Source organism: Hylaeus volcanicus, chromosome 1 (genome assembly GCF_026283585.1).
Source record: "Hylaeus volcanicus isolate JK05 chromosome 1, UHH_iyHylVolc1.0_haploid, whole genome shotgun sequence".
Taxonomy (NCBI): domain Eukaryota; kingdom Metazoa; phylum Arthropoda; class Insecta; order Hymenoptera; family Colletidae; genus Hylaeus; species Hylaeus volcanicus.
In genome coordinates, this window is record NC_071976.1 from 20732551 (window position 1) to 20751085 (window position 18535).

Genomic DNA, 18535 nt, shown 5'->3' on the forward strand with positions numbered 1-18535 from the left:
ACCGCGGTAGTTGGGAGGGGAAGGAAATCTTTCGACGATATTCGCAATGGCACGCTTCAGTCTTTTCGCACGGTTTTCCAACGCTGGGAGTACGTACTGGACATCGTGGCAGAGGAATCGGTAATTGCAAGGTAGTTGCTTGGAGATTCAGACCATTTATACATTTAGACTATTTTATATTATCCGTCACACCTAAATTCAACGTTTCATGAAAATATGTGTATTTCATTCAGAGCCCAGAGCAAGATATTTTATTTAAAAAATAAGAACCATGTAACAAAATGTTAGCGTCCGACAGTTGGTGATCTAGAGTAACAAGAATGGACATTCAGCATCGGAACCACTGAAAACATAGAATTCTATATTCGACAGGATGTGTAAGTGAATAATAAACTAATTTCATTATATAATTTGAAATTTGAATTGAAGTAAAAATGCTCAAGTATTATGAGGATCTCGATGAAGAGCTCATATGAATGAGCTTCTCATGGAAAAATGTATATATATTCCAAGATAATTTATGTGACAATTAACCAAATGAGCAGCTTCTGCTGCGCGACTCGTAAGAGTCGCAGGCGCAACTCTTTTCCAATTCCCACGACGAAGTACCATAAAAACTGCCACGGTGGGGAAAGAGCGGAATAAAAGAGGAGGAGGAACCCGTTTCCTTCGCGATTCTCAGAGTGGCGAATCTGGGGTGGAAAGAAAAACGTGGGCATTTCAACGGATTCCAAAGTGAAAGGGACAGGCAGCCGGTACGCGTGCTGCGTGATTACGTGCAGTTACAACCCCCTTAAATCGCGTAAAAGATAAGACCGGCTTTACATTAAACGCGCGCCCGACAGAAATGCGCGCAACCCCCATAAATAACGCGGGATCTCTGGCTCTCGTTTACCCCTGTCCGTTTCTCGCTTCCTCCCTGGTTCTTTGCCAGCCCCGTTCCCGTCTCCTGTTCCAGCGGTGCTCAAACTGCGATTCGTGGACACAGGGTGGTCCTCCAGTTGTCGCAAAAAGACATGAGCGGAGGAATTACCTCTTATCATCTCAGGTTTATGTTACGCGTCTTTAGTGCAGCGAATGTTGTGCATATGATACGAAAGCTCAGAGTATGATGCAATTTTTTCGGTGGCTCGAATTTCACTTATCGAATCTACTCAATTTTCGTGACGTTCTGACTCCTAGGTGGCATATTTTTCTCTCGCCGCGGTGACACTGGAGCAAAAGCCACCGTCGCGAGAGTAGAAAGAGCAGCGGGCAATAACGAGCGCGTTTCGCAGGTGCTGTTCAATTAATTCGGCCGCGGTGGACCGCAATTGGGTCGTCGCGATCGGGTACAAGCGAATTCGATTTCGCAATACACTCGCGCGTTAACGCGTACGCCATATAATGGCAACAATTTCCTTTTTCGTCCCGCGGTGCGCGCCACTTTCCACGCTGCGCCCAGTCGCTCCAAATTTAGCGAATCTAGGAGAACTCTCGCCGCGATACGCCAGAAATCCGCGAGGAAAAACACGCCGGTGGCGATATAGATAAAGTAAATAAATTATCAACAGCAGAACAGAAATATGAACAATTATTTTAACACCCCATCGTATCCATAGTTCCACTTTTTATGATCACATCGAAACGGTCCTATCGAACAGATCTTAAGATTTATCGTACACCGAATCGTCACGTGGACTCGTCGAGGCTAATTTAGATGCGTCGCTAGTCGCCATCGAGGGAAACTTTTTCTCGTGTCCGAGGCACTCGAGAGAGCTATTTTCATCGTTCTTCCGGTACTTGAAAATGCCTTGACACGAGGAGAAAGGAAGCGTCGATGAAAAAACCACTTTCTGTGAAGATAGGCGCCTCGCGCCTCGAACAGAACGAGATAGCGACGAGAAACGAGCCTAATTGCGACAGTCGAGTCTTGAAGAAAAGTTGCCGCTACGAAGCACGGCGTCGATATCGGAAATATCGAGGAAATTAATTGTCCTGTCGCGGAGTGCTCGAAGAAACGGAGATACGAAACTTGGAACGAAGTCAATCGGGGAGAAAGCAGCGCCAGGTTCGATGAAAAATTAGACCGAAACTGTTTCGAATATATTATAGAAATAGGTTGAGGCTCGATGGGATAACAGGAACTTAGTAATTTATGCAAGTATGCTATAATACACTATCAATTTTAGAATACGCAACCAAATCAAATGAAAAGGTTCATTTAATTTGGGAATCGTTGAAAAAAGAAAAAAAAAACGAGGACAGTTTGAATCCGATACAGCATAAAAATCCCCACCGTGGAGGGTGCTCTCTGAATTTTTTTCTAACCCGTCGAGCTTTACATGGAGAACGCGGAGCGAGGATCCAGGGAATACCGTGGCCGCGGGATCAAGCGGAAAATTCTCAGGAAATGAAACACCATAGCCAGGACGGACGCGATAGCCACACCGTGTATCGATTGTGGGCGACCCGTCGGGCGCCATTGGCGCCGCCACACACCGTTGCTGACAAGGCATTTAGCTGTTTCCACTTTATCGTGTGTCTGCCGCCGCGTGGCAAAGTGGGTCTCGACGTGAATGTAGGTGGCTGCAGCGAGCAGCTCTCCGCGTTTTCCATCGGCTGCCGCCCAGGCGCGCACAAAAACACCCTCCGCCCACCCCTGCCGCCAATCCCACACGGATTTCGCAGGGTGCACCCTCGCGTACGTGCACCGCGCGTCTGTATTCGCGTACTCTTTTGACGCGACCGGCGAGCACTGTAGTACGGTTGGTTTTCAGGTCGCCGAAAGGTAATATCGACCAACCGGTATACAGGCGTGTATACCAGGCGTCCCCGTTGAATACCGGTAGTGAGTCGGAAAGGAGGGGGTCTCCATTACCAAACTGTCAATGCGTGACTCGCACTTCCAAGGTGTTCGACTACGAAGGCGAATTGTAAACCTGGCGAATTTCTTCGCCCAGGGGACCGTGTCGATTCGGTTCAACTCTGTGCTAGCTCAGAGGTGGGGGACTGAAAGAGTTGCTTGCACGTGTTGTGTAAGGGTCGCTGTCGGGGGCGCATATCGCGGTGAATGGCGCTTTAAACGCATTGCAACCCCAGTTCTTTTCGGTTTTGGATCTGATTTCAATCGTGAAATCGTCGACGATGGTATTCGCGATGTGTCGTGTGTTTTCGCCGCTAAAGTGTGCCACGAGGGATGAAGCGGATAGGTTTAATGAGGTGCCTCAGCTTGAACGCGGAGGAGTGGACGATAGGGGTGAGACTGGGCGATTAGATTACGGCTCGTGGTTTGGGTTCGCAAAGAAACTTTTTCTACAGATTCAACAGCAAATACTTGAAACATCCATAAACTCTAAACTTTGTAATAACAATTTCACCCTTTTCCACCTTTCTCCGACGTTGATAGATCTTCGTGACCAGTGACTAGGCCTGCAGAAAACTCGGATGTTTCGAGTTGCTCGCGAGCCGAGTCGAGCTGAGACCCAGTTTTCGATCCGAGTCGAGCACTCAGAAGAAACGAGCAGCTCGAAGGAACCGAGCAGCTCGAAGGAACCGAGTAGCTCGGACCAAACCGAGTAGCTCGGACAGAAGCGAGCGGCTCGAAAGAACCAAGTAGCTCGGAGAGAAGCGAGTTGCTCGAAAGAACCGAGTAAAGGTCGATTCAGACTATACGACACGGACCGTCACGTTTCGACAACGTGAATCCGCCTCCTCCAAGGCGCTCGCTACTCGGTTCTTTTGAGCTACTCGCTTCTCTCCGAGCTACTCGGTTTGGTCCGAGCTACTCGGTTCCTTCGAGCTGCTCGTTTCTTCCGAGTAAAACTCGGCTCGCCTTTTCCGAGTACTCGAACAACTCTACCAGTGACATTTTCGAATCGAGGAAAACCAGGGGACCACGTAACGTTACGTTCATGCAAATCGGGATCGTAAATAGCTTGCAAATCGAATTAGCAACGTCGCGCAGAGCGCGGCTCGGAATAAAATATCAGTCAAAAGGGAGCCTAATGATACATAAATTAAGTCCGGAAACGAGACACGGGGCCGTGTGGGTATCCAGCGGAGCGAGTCGCCGGCGCGGCGTATCGAGCGCCTACGGAGCCGTCGGCGTTTTCCAGCGAGGACTTCGCTCGTGGATCTCTCTTTTCCTTGTCGAGCGCGATCTCGCGAAGGGTGGAGACTGGCTGATTTTACAAAACGTCCGTTGCACGCGCCGTGTCGAGGGTGAGGGAGGGAGAGCTAGGCGCGTCGGCGCAGGTACAAAAGCCAACGATCTGATACAACCAGATTAAAACCTTTGACGCACGCCTCGCTGACACGTTGGACACCATCATCCACGGCTGTGTTTTCCGCGGGGATGCGTCAGTCGTGATTATAACGTGTAGAGAAAATGGGCCTGAACCATGCCACGCTTCGGGTAAAAAAAAAAAAAATACAAAAAAAGAAAAACACCGAACAACGTCGCTGGAAAACGGTTTCATCGCGCCAGGCTGACTAATTCGCCCGCCAGGTTCATCGATTAAAAGGAACAATCCGGTTCGGTGTTCTCGTCTGGTATCGACGCCCCGCTCAAATTTGCATTTTTATACCGCGGCCACGTCGATCGGAGCGTCCTATGCAATTTAAAGCGGAACAACCGTAAGCCGGAGATAGGCGAAACTCTTATTTAGATACGAATACTGAGCTACGAACAAAAAGAGAAACAACCCAGTCACCTGACGCTCGTTGAACGATACATTGGACAATTTTTAATGCATAAACGATGCATTGTAGCATTAACATTCAGGAGTTGGATGGAGGCTCGTAACAAGAAAGGCTTTCAAAAAAAAATTCCAAATTGAAGTACAAAATGTAAAATTAAGAATTTTCACGTGACATTGAGAATTACATCCAAAACACGCACCACACGTATGTCTTTTCCCCTACACGTGTTTTTTACTCAGGTGCAATCTGCGATTTCGAATTCCCGTGGGGACGAGGGGACAGCAGGGTGGGTCGAAGCATCTCGAGAATGAATCGTGAGAAATTCAAGAGTCAGACTCGCCTGTGCGACGTCGTGTCTCGACCGTGGACGTGCCCTGCACCTTCCACAACCCTCCAACCCTCCTCCCACGCTCGCAGAGAGCTGCTTCCTCTCCAGTCAAAAATATTACTTTCGATGGAAGCATCTCTTCGAGCGTGAACCCCGTTTCCACCCGTTACCCGCTGCGAAACGACCCGTCGATTTGACTACCGCCGCTTCGCGCGCTGCAACGACTGTCTCTCTGTCTCGTCGGGCTCTCTTTTTCTCGGCGAAGAACACGGAGAGAGAGAGACGGGATCTCGTTTCGCGAAAATGGAACGACGTCCGACATAGAAACGTCGGGTTATGCATCCTACTCGGAGCTGCTGCCAATTTTTGGCGAATTTTAATCGTGCCTCGTTTGATGTCACGGTTTGGACCCGTTTGGCAAATAAAAACTACAAAATAAAATTCTGTATATACAAAGTCGCGTATGTGTGCACACGTATGGCTAGATTATGACGTAACTGGGACAGACGAGAACGAGGCTCCTAGCGTATCAAATGCACTACGGAAGCCTCGCTCTCGCTTCGGCAAAGAATACACGTTTTTTTATGAAAAATGTAAGAGTTATAAGAAAAATTTGAATGGAGCAGAAACAGCGTCACGTTGCGCAGAATGAGCACTAGGCCCCAAGGCCTCGAGTTGCTCCGGATCCTGGACGATGGAGCAGAGGGAGGATCGACGCGAGGGCACAGGTAGACGAGAAGAAAGGGAGAGCAGAGGTGGAGTGGGGCGAAGGGCAACACAGCCAAAGGATGCAAAACTTCCGAAAAAGAGTACCAGGAAAGCGTGAAGTGCGCCAATCACGGGCCGTTATTGGCGGCAATTATGATAATAGCATACCTCGAGCGAGGAACCCTCGCGTACGCGTACGTAGATGTAGGTGCGCGTGCACGCGCGCAGGTATACGCTCTGGCCCACCATTGGCCGAAGGAGAAGAACAGTGCCGCGGGCGCGCGAACTTCCGGCCTCTATTAATCACACAAATTGTTCGTCGCGGCTAGAAATATCGCTATCCTGCGATAATCGCGCGCAAATTGCGCTCAGGAAAACTCGCATGGCGATACCCGCCCTCGAGCTGCCAAGACACGTGCTTTTATGGGGTTCGAGCGTCTTGAATTCAGTGCAGCGCACGCTGCGAGATCTGGAGAGAAGGTCTCTGGATGGAATTCGGATCCAGTGATGAGAATTTCTAGGTTGTTTGTGAAGTTACATCGAAATGGATTGGTAGACTTGTAAGATGGCGGTATCATTGGTTCGCGTGACAATTCTATCATTTATTTCGCCCAGAATATTACTATTTTCAATAATCTGCTTAGTACGTTTAGTAACCTGCCATCGGACGAATTTTATTTTATTCTTCGAGGAAGAAATTCTGACGAAGTCGGCGTATGTCCGTTGACGATATTAATCGTCGACCGGTAGGATGAGATTGAAACGCTCGACAACGCTGTTCTTTCAGAGTGTACGCGATCGGATGTAACGGTTGAATTTATTTTCTATTGGCGAGTTTCTCTATTGACTTTGCTGAATGGAGTTTCATCGAGTTGGTCCAGAATTGAAGCTAGTCCAATCATATATTGTATTTGATCGAGTTGAAATTGGCTCCATTCTATCAGTTAGGTAACAACCAGTGGCGAATCTATATTTCTGAGGGTCCAAGACTAGTGTTTCGGAAGAAAGATTTCTTGTTCGAAACAAGTTGCATAGAAGTTAATAAACATTCACTCAATTGCAATTAAAATTAGTATTACACCTAATTTACAATTTCAATTTGTATATAAATTAACGGGAAATTTTACGACCTCCTTCAATTACTTCGCTCTAAATATGCAATTTGTTGTAAACCAGAAATGAATATACTTTCATGTTAACGAGGTCGCGTCCGTAGTATATTCATTGTTTTGCAAGTTTAAATAGAGTTCTCTCAACAGTACATTCGTCACTGGTAACAACGATGTCGCCTTCCTAGTCGAGGGTTAACTAAATTTAAAAGCAGTTACACAAGTTGTTGTTGTTAAAAATACACTACTCGCCACCTTCGAATAGTAAAGTCCATAGTAGCGCAATAGTATGTACTGTACGAGTGACAACATTTGTAGTCGAGTATATTTTAATTAAATGCATTATTCGCAGGGTATAGATATGGAAAAATAATGTTACCTATTCCTACTTAAGAAAAAAGGAAATGAAATGGTAATTCAGTAGACTGCTTCGTGACTAATTGTGTTAAAAATACGTGTGCGTCTACTCAAGAGTTAAAGTAAGTGTACAACCATGCAGTTAATTAAATAAAGTGTATGTTCCAACTACTTCTTCATTGAGGTCGAGTCGGCTCTACCCACTCAGTTACGTAACAATTATTTCATCCTACCAATCGAGGGATAAAGCAGCGAACCGCGACGGGACGATGACCAGTCAACGCTTGGCTAGTCGGCGAGGAAAGTCTGGCTCCCATTGCCGAGTGACAATCTCGCTGAGCGGCTCAATTGCTCGGCAATAAAGAGAAACAGTAGCTCCGACTGGCCTACCAGAAAAGGAAACGGTCTCACCGAACTGCCTCTCGCGGAAAGGGAAAATTACTAATGTGTTCTCAAGCTTGTTTTGATTTGAAACAAAATAATACGTTCATTAGCCTCGAGAAGCAAGCCATAAACACAAACGCGTCCCCTTTCAAGTTTCCCAAACTTTATCTGAAAGATCAACCACTTTTCTATTGTTCAATAATATATTTTCCATTTCAGTATTCCTCTCATTTCTGGTCCAAGAGTCACAATCATTTCCTGTCTCGATTCAAAATGAACAATTGTAAATGAAACCAGTAGTTTAGTTGTGAGAAGAAATCAGCTCAGTTTTACAACAAAAACTACTAATTTAATTAATCACTGAACAATAATTCCCACTTTAAACAGCCTTTGTGAAACTCGAAGAGCCAGAGTCGAAGAGGGAAACTGTTGGCCCGGTAACCAACGAGTGTTTAGAAACAGTTTCGCGTTTCTAATTGGACACGTGTAGTTGTTCGATCAACGTTGTTCGGCCACACCACCGATACAAAGCAGTCACGATGCACGCACCGGTGTGCAACGGCTGCGACGCCACAAAGTGTGCACACAGGCACGAATGCAGCCCATAAAAGCCCGTGGACACCATAACTTCGCAAACACGCCTCCTACATACGCGGGTACGCGGGTTCTTCCACCCGATAAGAGGCCACTCGTGTGCTGCGTATGACGCGCGGCTAGCTACGTAAATGTCCGTGTGCGTGCGCGTGCGAAAACCACCCGTGCACGCTACCTTTGAATCGAACCGCCTTGCACGGGCCTCGTTAAAAGTTGCTACTTCGTTTAGACGCCGTTACGTTCATGGAATTCCACGCGAACACGAGAAACCAACTTTATTGGCCAACTTCCTCTCGATAAGGTGGAAGGGTCCCTCCACAGGGTAGACAAATGACCCCTCGGATTTACAGGGGCTTTAGATGGTCAAGATATTTTCATGTCCTCCAGATCCGCTCATAATTAATTTTTTGAACAGGATTCTTTTTACATAAGGATACATGCTAGAATATGCTAGATAATGGAATATACAGAGGACTAATAGTATCACGTCTGAAAGTAAGATTCCTGCAGGGTACTCCCAGCGAGGGGAAGACGATCGGAACTCGAATCTACCACTTACAAGCATGCATGCACGACTAGGATAATGTTACGCATTTTCCGCACTCGTGCTCGCGAACTATTCCAAAGCACGGCACGAAAACAATCGATATCGCGAAACCGCCAACGGCTGAAACACCGTTACGTGTGCACGGAGGAGCTGGAGGGATCGCCTCTGGCTGGTATTCAGCGATCACTATTTTTGGAGTAGGTTCTTTTAGTCAGGTGCTCGTGATAAATAAGTACCGAGTCACGGATAGAATCACTTTCGAGCAACGTGTTCGACTTGCGCTTTTCATGGCCGACCCAAATTCCATACCACAAGTCTCACACTTTTGATACTAGTAAATAAAAAAATTTCTTTCAACTCGATTAATGGACTTTACTTCATCGTTCTAAAACCTACGAAAATTGCGAACATCGCGTACATGGCGTAGTTGAATCCATCGACCCTCCATCGCGGGCACTTAACATTATCGTCCAGCGACTCCGAGTGTAAACATTCTCCCTTGTTAAATCCTTTCGCAGCGAAACGACGCCTCCGACTCGATCGTTAGAAACAGTTCCGCCGTGGTAAGGGATTCGAAACTCCCGCGATTCGATCTGAACCGTCTCTTTTCCCCTGTTCGAGCGCGTTCGATGGCAGTTTCGATACACGGGGAACGCAATAACCGTTCTAACTGTTGTTGCGCACGGCGCGAGGGACGATTTTCCTTCTGGTTCGCGGGAATAAAATCGTAATATCAAGCGATCCCGATATCCCCCCGGACAATGGACTCCTATAATCCCGCAGGAATTCGAGAGAGCTCCGACATTCGATACGGATGATCCCGGCGAACGGATGTTCGATTTTTCTTCGCGGCCCCGTCGCTCCGACGAATATAACCGGGGCAGGGCTGTGGGACGGGGCAACGTGGCTACGATTTAACGTTAATTTCCGATTCGACATGTCGATTATCCCGATCTCGTGACACGGAGAGTGCTCTCGGCCGGCCCGACTGGCCGTTAGACAATGAACTGCCTCGGGTTCCCAGGAACGGATAGCTACGGGTTGGTGGAACGGGGACGAAGAGGGACGAAGGAACGGCAATTACGCGTAATTCGCAGGTGCTGTGAGAAAATGGCGGTTGCTGGATGTGTTTTCAACCTTAATCGCGGCAATTTTTTTGCCATTACTAAGTTTATCGGCACCGGCGAGCCCAAGCGTTCGGCACGATACGTGGCGGCGCGATTCCACATTATGATCGCGACCACCCCCGCCGACGCACTGTGCTCAATTTTAACCTTTTCGCTGGTGAACGGTGACAGTACAGGCCTACCTTGCGTGATCACCACAGCGCATACATTGTTTAAGAATCGTACGTGCGAATACGTAGGCAAAGTGGAAAAGGGCATGTCTTTTCGAAATAAATAATCGTTGTGGGTTGAAATATCTACGAACGATGGTAAAACACACGTAATAGTATAATTGCAAACTAGCTTATGTAAAATAACTAACCCAGACCTACATGAAAGTTTTCTACACCGCCTACGTGATATTCATTCAACGAATGTGCTTTTCTGTGCATGACTAACAAATCCTCGCAATAATGCGGTAAGGAAACAGGATAACTGCTTAGATCACGATTATTCATCGCGATGACGAATAACTTTTTGACAGTGGGTGATATCAGTGGGAATATAATCTGTGTTTTCGACGCGAGGAATATTTTGGTGCACACTTTGGATACAATTGAAAAAGTGAAAGCGTTCGTAACGATAACCTTTGGCTGCCAGTTCGTCGTGATAACGGATAACAAGCCCACATTTGACCGAAACAAGTATCCCAGCTTTCAACAGCGGTCTGTGGTTTCATTCATTTATTACGGGAATCAGCTGATTCTTTTATAAAAACTGTATTAACCAATGTCAGAAGTGTAAATGAGACACATAAACGTATGTACCAGTTTTTTTTATTAGAACGTTGAAAGAGAAATGACTGAACGTTTTTAGAATTACATGTTCCGATAATAAAACACAGCTCGAAAGAATGTGTTCTACATTCGCGTGTGCAAACAATTGGCAAGTCACGGGGACAGTCACCGCAATTAATTAATACTAATGCTGCAGAGTTATTAACACAGCAGATAATTATGTGAGAAAGAAAATATTCGTCTAGCCTGCTAAACATGCATATTGATAGCTCCCACGATAATTTCCTCTTAATTAACACGACACGTATAAGAAATAATTATAAATTAAAAGGAAAACCTGCTCCAGTTTTTACTTTTTATTTTCTATACGGTTTTGCTGGCTAAAGTAGTTTGTCAAATCAGCAAATGTTACGAAAGAGAAAATATAAAATGAGAAAAGTTCATGACCTCACCAATCGATATTGCGATTGTTCGACCTAAATGAAGCAATCAGTCGAAATTTTTAATGAAATGATGGTTCGGTTGAAGGCACTGCTTGCTGTTCCAAGAATAAAGTTCTTTTTAAATGATGCAAGCATTGTCGGCGCGGATATTTATAAAGAATTGAGAATACAAATTTAGTGACAGTTAATAGAAGCACGAATAAATACTCCAATTTTTGGTGCATTTATAGGTGTCGCAGATTAACGAAAATCTCTAGCGATTTACGTCAGTGTCGCAGGTGTTATACGACGTGCGAATGAAAACACTCACAACTGTCAAGAGCGATTACTCGATACGGAAAAGTATAATTAGCAGTCTGCTCAGCACATATGCGATCAACGACGCGACACAGTGGCATTCTTTTAAGCGTAATCTTAGTTGCATGCTGTTATTAAAGTAACCTAGATAACAACTAGCATGATTAAAGAGGGAATCGTGAGACGCACCTTCTCGAGATGAAAATTCAATCATCGGAAAAACCAAGCCTTGGCATGAAAGGTAAAGATCTCTCGCGAAGATTATCACTCGTTAAATAATTAGTGAAGCAAATAGTGAGTAACGATGTTTACATATTTACTACTTCGATACTCAAGTAGCAGTAAAATAAACGCTTGATATTTCAATTTTCTTAGGTATATTTTCTATCGTCTTTGTAAAAATAGGACATGATAATTTCTCTCCTCTTTGACTTTGTGAAACCTGATCGAAACGTCCTTTTATCGAATGAGTAAGAGTTTTATGATCATTCAATAGACCCAACGATTATAGTACCTTATCTCGATAATATTGTCTTGGATAAGTGCGTATTGTTTAAATTATAAATGGATTACGTGACCTCCAATTATAAAATAATCAGCTTCAATCGCAAGACTACAAGACTCGCAATCTCTGTTTTTTGAAATAATGCCAAACTAAACTAACGTTATTTCATGTAACAGATATAATCCCACTGCTGTTGGGAGCGATTGCGTGCAGTTATTAAAGGGTCGATCGTTCGACTGGTCGAAAATTGAAACGGTAACGTTTACCAGACCGATCTGGATGCGTCGTTACGTCGGACACATTCAGGAACGAACTTTGAGGTAAACTTTTTCATCGCCAGACTGGAGAAATTGCAGTACACGCAGATTGCGAAATGTCACGAGTCGGTGGACGGGCAATATTAAAGCGAGAGCCCGTTTCTCTACGAGCGGCAAAGTAAATATGCCAAGTCGAAGTGAGGTGGTAACCGAGAGAGACAGCAGCGAAGGCGGCCACTCGTTCGTCGAGAAATACGATCACCCGAAACGGTTCAGGTATTTCCTGTTTCCTCGTATATCTTCGCCACCTGCACCCGTTTCTCAACTTTTTCATCGGAATGTCTTCTGCATGTTTCATAAGGATTCTGCGCGGAGGTGTAAAAACTCGAATCGACAATGAATTGGATATAAATTAAGCGGTAAGGCACTGCCGCTGACACGTTCCACGGTCAACGTAATTCAAAAACTAACTCACGTATCATCACTCACGCATATTCCGTATGAAAACATAGGTGTCTATATTTCGTTAATCATCTATTGCGAGGTATTTATTTTATCCTTTAAAGGAGAAACTATGTACTCGGTTACTTATACGCCCATGAATGATTAATATCTCTTTTCTGGAAGGAGTGTCTAAGTTTGGAGAACCTGTAGATTATTTTTAATTTAAAGTAAGATATGATAATTTGTAAGCCTGATATAACTTATTCAATTGCATCCACCATAAGGTCTCGTAATAAATATTTGGAGCAAGCATTCATACGAATCATTTAGATAGCGTAATCACAAAACGAAATTCTACTTTAAACTTCGACCTGAACGCAAATTTTATGTAGAAAGCTGGAACATCTGCCTTAAACAATTTCGATCGTTGCATAATTCACCGTGTCTTTTGGATTTCATGCTGGAAGGCGGAACGGTTAAGATGCATAGTCACGTTTGCGGGGTCCGCGGTTGTACAAGTGTCCGACAAAACACGCGTGGAACACGCAATTCCGATTGAAAATCCAAGGAACTAAGCCTCCCGGAGGAGGAGTGAAAGAAAAACGACGGCACGAGACGCTGTGAATCATTCGACAAAAACATGCACTTGGAAGTCTAATTAGCTCGTGGTGACGTCGAGCGTACGTGTAAACGAGCACAAACACGAGCCGACTTAATCGACGGAACGGACACAAAAATCATCAAACGACGCATCTGCCACTTTCTATGTCGTTTCCTAGTAATTTAGTGCTCCGAAGTATTCATGGCTTACGCAACATACAGTAATTAAACATGTATGTTTGATTATATCTATTTTACACAATTGACTGGTGGGCATCAATAAGGAGACAGCTCCATTTTTTCAAACTTTCCTCCTTATTGCACCACAAAAAAAAAGGAATGTTTTAAATCCGTGATTATGTTCTAACCACAAAACCATACAAAAATGGAGCTGCCACTTTATTGCAGCACACCCATCAATATTTCTTTAATTCCACGATGTTTGCATTCGTTAATTACTCGAATAAAGTTTGGCTCATCTTCGTTTGAGATTTACGTTATCTGTTGACAGGGCACATCACGGCACGTACAAGCTCGTCAAACCGCGATATCCGCGATTAGCCAAGAGCACTGAGAGCACCGAGGTCGCCTAATCGTTAAACGCTCAAATGTTGATATAAATGAATCATACGGCGCTCCTCTCGGGAAGCCTTCGATCATTGGCGTCACCTAAATTCCGAGGAACTTTCATTCGAAGTTTCTTACTGCTCGTAACTTATCCTCCCCGAGGACAATGCTCCAAAATGGCGATTCTTGCTACTTATGGGAGAATAAAAATTCTCGTGTAACGAGTATCCCGAGAATCAGAAATCAATAGCTATTCAATTCATTTGTGATAAAAAGTGTGCAACTATACGTTTAATTGCCTTTTAAAAGCATTTATTCGAGTCACTCCAATGTATGTCATCCTCATCTTCGCACGACGGTCTGTTTCCGAAGTGCTCGTTTAGGAAATTGTACAGAAAGTCTGTGCAGGGTCTAGCAAAACGGAGAAATCGTGAAGCTGTTGCTATAGCGGAGCAACAACTGCTCCGTTCGCTGAGAATTTCACCGCGCGCAATGGTGGGAAATAACTGCTTTAGGTGCTCTTCCGAAAAGTAATATTGCTATGGAACACATGTACGTCGATTCAACACAGCCAAAAACGTGCATAGAGGAGAGAGTACACCAGTATACAAAACGAACTCGTATAACGCTACAAGTTTCTGTATGAATAACACGGTTAATTACTTTCGTACGAATAGGGTTGATACATAAACTCGGACAGGTTATTTTTCGTGGAAAAATGTAGCGAGTGAACGTTGCCATTGGGTTGTGTATTATATAACATTCTTTAGCTTTTATTTTTCGGAAGCAAAAATTATATTTGATTTCCACTCGAAACTGAAAGTGTAATCTAATGCAACATTCTGTTGATCTTTTTATTCTTCTAACCGAATAATAGCAAAACCTTTTCGAGACCAAAACTATGAGGCGTCAAGACGATAAAAGGAACACTTTTAGGATATGCTCTCCTTTACGAATCGAGCGAACACTCTAAGCTGAAGAGCAGCCTTTATTGTAGAGGAAACAACCGAAAAGTGGCTTCCACGCTTCGAGCGAGCAATTCTGATATGAGTGACATTCTGAACAACCATGCTACTTCAATAAACCCGCTGAAATTCTTCGATTCAAGCAAATACCAGCCAAATACTCGCGAATGCACCGGAAAAATTGATTCTGACCAAGTAATAATCCGTCTCGAAGAGTTCGTGGATAAAGTTCGAAGGTTGAAGATGAGTACTACATGTTCTTTCGAACGATTTGCGTAAAGTTTCTTTCAATAGATCTCACAAATACTGGAGAAGGCCAAAGTTACTACAAAACACTGAAAAATACCGCACGGAAAACTTATGCATCAACCAAATATTTATTACTATCCATCTATGATGTTGTTCTATAGCAATAGATTCGCTAGACCTGCCACAGACTACCTGAGCAATTTCCTGATCGATCGCATCGGGAACAAGCCACGGAATGGAGAAGTCTAGGATGACACATATCGCTTAGGCGAGCCGTAGTCGCTACGATATTCCAGCCTTTAGGTGCGATAATCACAATTTTTACAATCACACGTTTGTCGAGTAACTACTGTTTCCTGAACATGTAGGATGATAATAACGTCAAAAATGGCCACTTTCGAGCATTGTCATTTTCTCGACGCGTTGCTGCAGTTGGAATTATAATCTGATGGACTTGATCGTTTAGCGTTGATGGGATTCTAGAGTCAAGCGAACCGTGAATTGGTCAGGATTTCGTATCACGCGAGATAATGCCTAATGGCTTTCCTATCACGAAAACTTCACTCGGCGCTACCTTGCATCAACAATTTTATTAGACCTTTCACGGAATTTATTAACGATTTCCTGACAAACCACTTTGGAATGAAAGTAAGAGGTCGAGGATGACACGCACCGACTATCAGTTACGCTACTCCAATTTAGTGTGCACCGTATTTAGATAGTGTATTTATCACAACTTTCCCACGACACTATTGCTTACTCGCTTAAAGTTTCTGGACGTTATCGATCAGTTTTCACGTGATTCGATAAGAGACAAGATTAGAGGGTGAAGATACCGCGAGAGAGCGCATCCCTTATAACCCTTATAAACAATCATGACTGTGTTTCGCTTGTCAGTTGTTTCTCACGAACATGGCCAACATCACTCTATAACACTTGGAGTAAACTTGCTCCGAATCATATTCTGCCTAATCACTTTGGAAACAAACTAAAAAGAACGACACACATGAAGCAAACGAATTGAACATGGTTCTCCAATCTACCACGCCACCAGTAAAATGACTATTATTTCCATCTCTCCAATCTGCTCCGATTCGTCACCTATACAAAATTCTTACATTCGACGAGACCCTTTAAAAATGCCTCGATCCACGCTGGCCGACGGGCGACGCCAACAGCACTTCCTCGATTGAAATCGATCCCACCGATTAGACCTTTAATTCGTACTTCAAAGCGTTTGGCGTGGCGCATCACTCTTGGTGGGTCTTTAAATACGCTTAGGAGGGCGTTCATTGCAGTCGGAGTATCCTTTCGAGGTCAAGCTCTGCCCGACCGTGCCCTGAGCTACTCGCACGAGGGCAGACGCTGTACGTGCATAGATTCTCCGGGGTCACGTGTGCACACAGACCATCGTTTGTAATCGCGGGGTTTAAACTCAGGGCACTCCGTGCGAAGGCTTTGAGCATCGGCTTGTGAAACGAGACCTAACGCGAGGTCTTCCCGCGGGAGACGTGTCAAAGTCACTGGTGTGCCGTCGCTTCTTGTGACCTTTGCTCCCTGGATAGGATACCCCTAGCACGCTGCCACAAGCGTCTCCTCTTTCCCTCTCGATCCGTTCGAGGGATTTCCCGGTCGGGAAAGCGCGGGAACCCGCGTGGTAATCCTCGACGGATCGATGCTGGTCAAATCCTCGGATAGCATTGGTCTACTTACAAGATGGAAGACGAAGACGGCGTGGTCGAGGTACATCGCACGAAACTTGAACGGAAAACACACAAGAACTGTCACTGACACTTGAGAAAAGCACTCTGGTTCCGTTGGTATCCAATCGGAGCAAGCTAGACGCGACGACGATAGATCGCGCGAACCGATCCTTATCGATCCCCCGGTCCGCGGGATCGGGACCTGTCGCTGTCCTGGCGTCCGACGGCTAGCCTTCGCGGCTCGAGTGCGGGTCCTTTGAAGCTCTCCTGCTCCGAATCGGGACGAACAGATAGCAAACTCGATGGTACTTGGATCGCGTACGATTATTCCTCACCGATCAACGTTGCTCACTTCCACGACGAGTCTCACTGCCGCGATGGGGGACCGAGGATCACGATACACTCCGAAAATCGAGACGAGGGGAGTCACCAGAAACTATCCCCACCCTGGTACACAAGCAAAAAAACACGATGACCAGCTTTTCCACGAGGAACTTCCTTTGCACTCCGAAACGACGATCGCCCGCTCGGCACGGGTCCGCTCCGATTTATAATCCCGTATCGCGATCGCGGGGGTGCTATCGGAGCCGCGTGTCTCGAGTCGCCATGGTGATCATCCGAGATCTCGTGCAGAGTCACCTGGTCCCGAGATAGATAACGGAGCCAGCAGAAACGTTACCAGGTCGCCGCGCGTAGATCGCCCACGAGGAGGAGAAACACGCTCGATCCGCTTCCAGCGGCGTCGACGGAGAAACTAACCGAGCCAAGGGGACAGGAGAGCGTCGCCCCCCACCAACGACGCCCAGCGTACATCCCCCACCATCCTGGCAGCTGGTGATTCCCCTCTCGCGCCTAGTCATCCACCCCATCACCTCGCCATCCACGGCAACCAGCTCGCTTCTAGCCACAGCTCGCCCCCACCGAGCAGGTTCCTTCGCGCTCGCGAACCCGACAGAACGTACCCCCCCACCTCATTGCTGCCTCCGACGAGGAACGTTCGCGTTCTCCGCTGGCGTTCCGTTCGGGAGGTTCTCTCGCTCTCGTTGCTTGCCCTCCGTTCCTGAACTCTCAAGGTGGAGGCACTCGGCGACCGGTGGAGATGCGCTCTCTCGCGGTATCTTGTCTCGTTTCGTTTCTTTCTTGCTCCGATGCTCGTGCTCGCTCGCCATGGCATTTCTCCGCGTGTGCGTGCGAGGGAGAGATCTTCGCGAGCCCCGAGAAAGGTGAACCGTTAGGTGGTAAGATCCGAGGGTGTTCTAATGACTCGAGAAGACCGATGTTTGACGCCTCCCGCCTTTTGCCGGCTTTCTTATCGGCGAATTTTGGGAACGCTCGTGCAACGGTGCGCGAGAGCTACCGTGGATGGATGGATCTGGTCTGTTCGGAGCTGTGGAGGGCGGAAACCCGATCTTCGCGTTAAACGATTCGTCGGTGTCTCGATGGCGAAAACTTTCGATGCGGACCGAAGCCCGCGGAATTACACCGCGTCGAGGAAAACGGAGTAAACACTTGAATTATTTTACCGTTACCTCTGTCGCTTGCATCTGGAGAAGCAATCTCTTGTAAGTAAATTAAAATGGGATTGAATTAAACGGTTGGCCCCGGCGAAGCATTCGTTGGATGAGCTAGCAAAGAAACTGATAAATATTTCAATGGCGTCCCTTAACTATCCACCCTGTAACGAATTGGAGTTGTTTCGAAGAATCTATATGATTATATGTCATTACTATTAGAAAAAATATCGACGATGGGTCTGGGTCAGATAGAAGTCCCTGGGTGCCCTTAAGAGTACAAAAAATTAAATACTATTGTAATCTACATTTGTAAAATACATTTCTGGAAATGGTATTTTTGTCTCAGTACGTGGTTAAACGAATCTGTTTCTCGTTACA

The 18535-nt window shown here is 45.8% G+C and overlaps 1 protein-coding gene across 2 annotated transcripts in view; it reads right to left on the reverse strand.

Moving 5' to 3' along the window:
* The window catches only part of LOC128878558 (latrophilin Cirl-like), a 442897-nt gene that overhangs the window by 329248 nt on the left and 95114 nt on the right, over window positions 1-18535 (reverse strand). The window contains exon 1 of one of the 2 annotated variants that reach the window (XM_054126854.1): window positions 16654-17382. The exons of the other annotated variant lie outside the window; for it this stretch is intronic. The gene's annotated coding sequence lies outside the window, so the exon portion shown is untranslated. Of the gene's footprint in view, window positions 1-16653; window positions 17383-18535 lie in introns of those variants that run through there. 2 annotated transcript variants of the gene reach the window in all.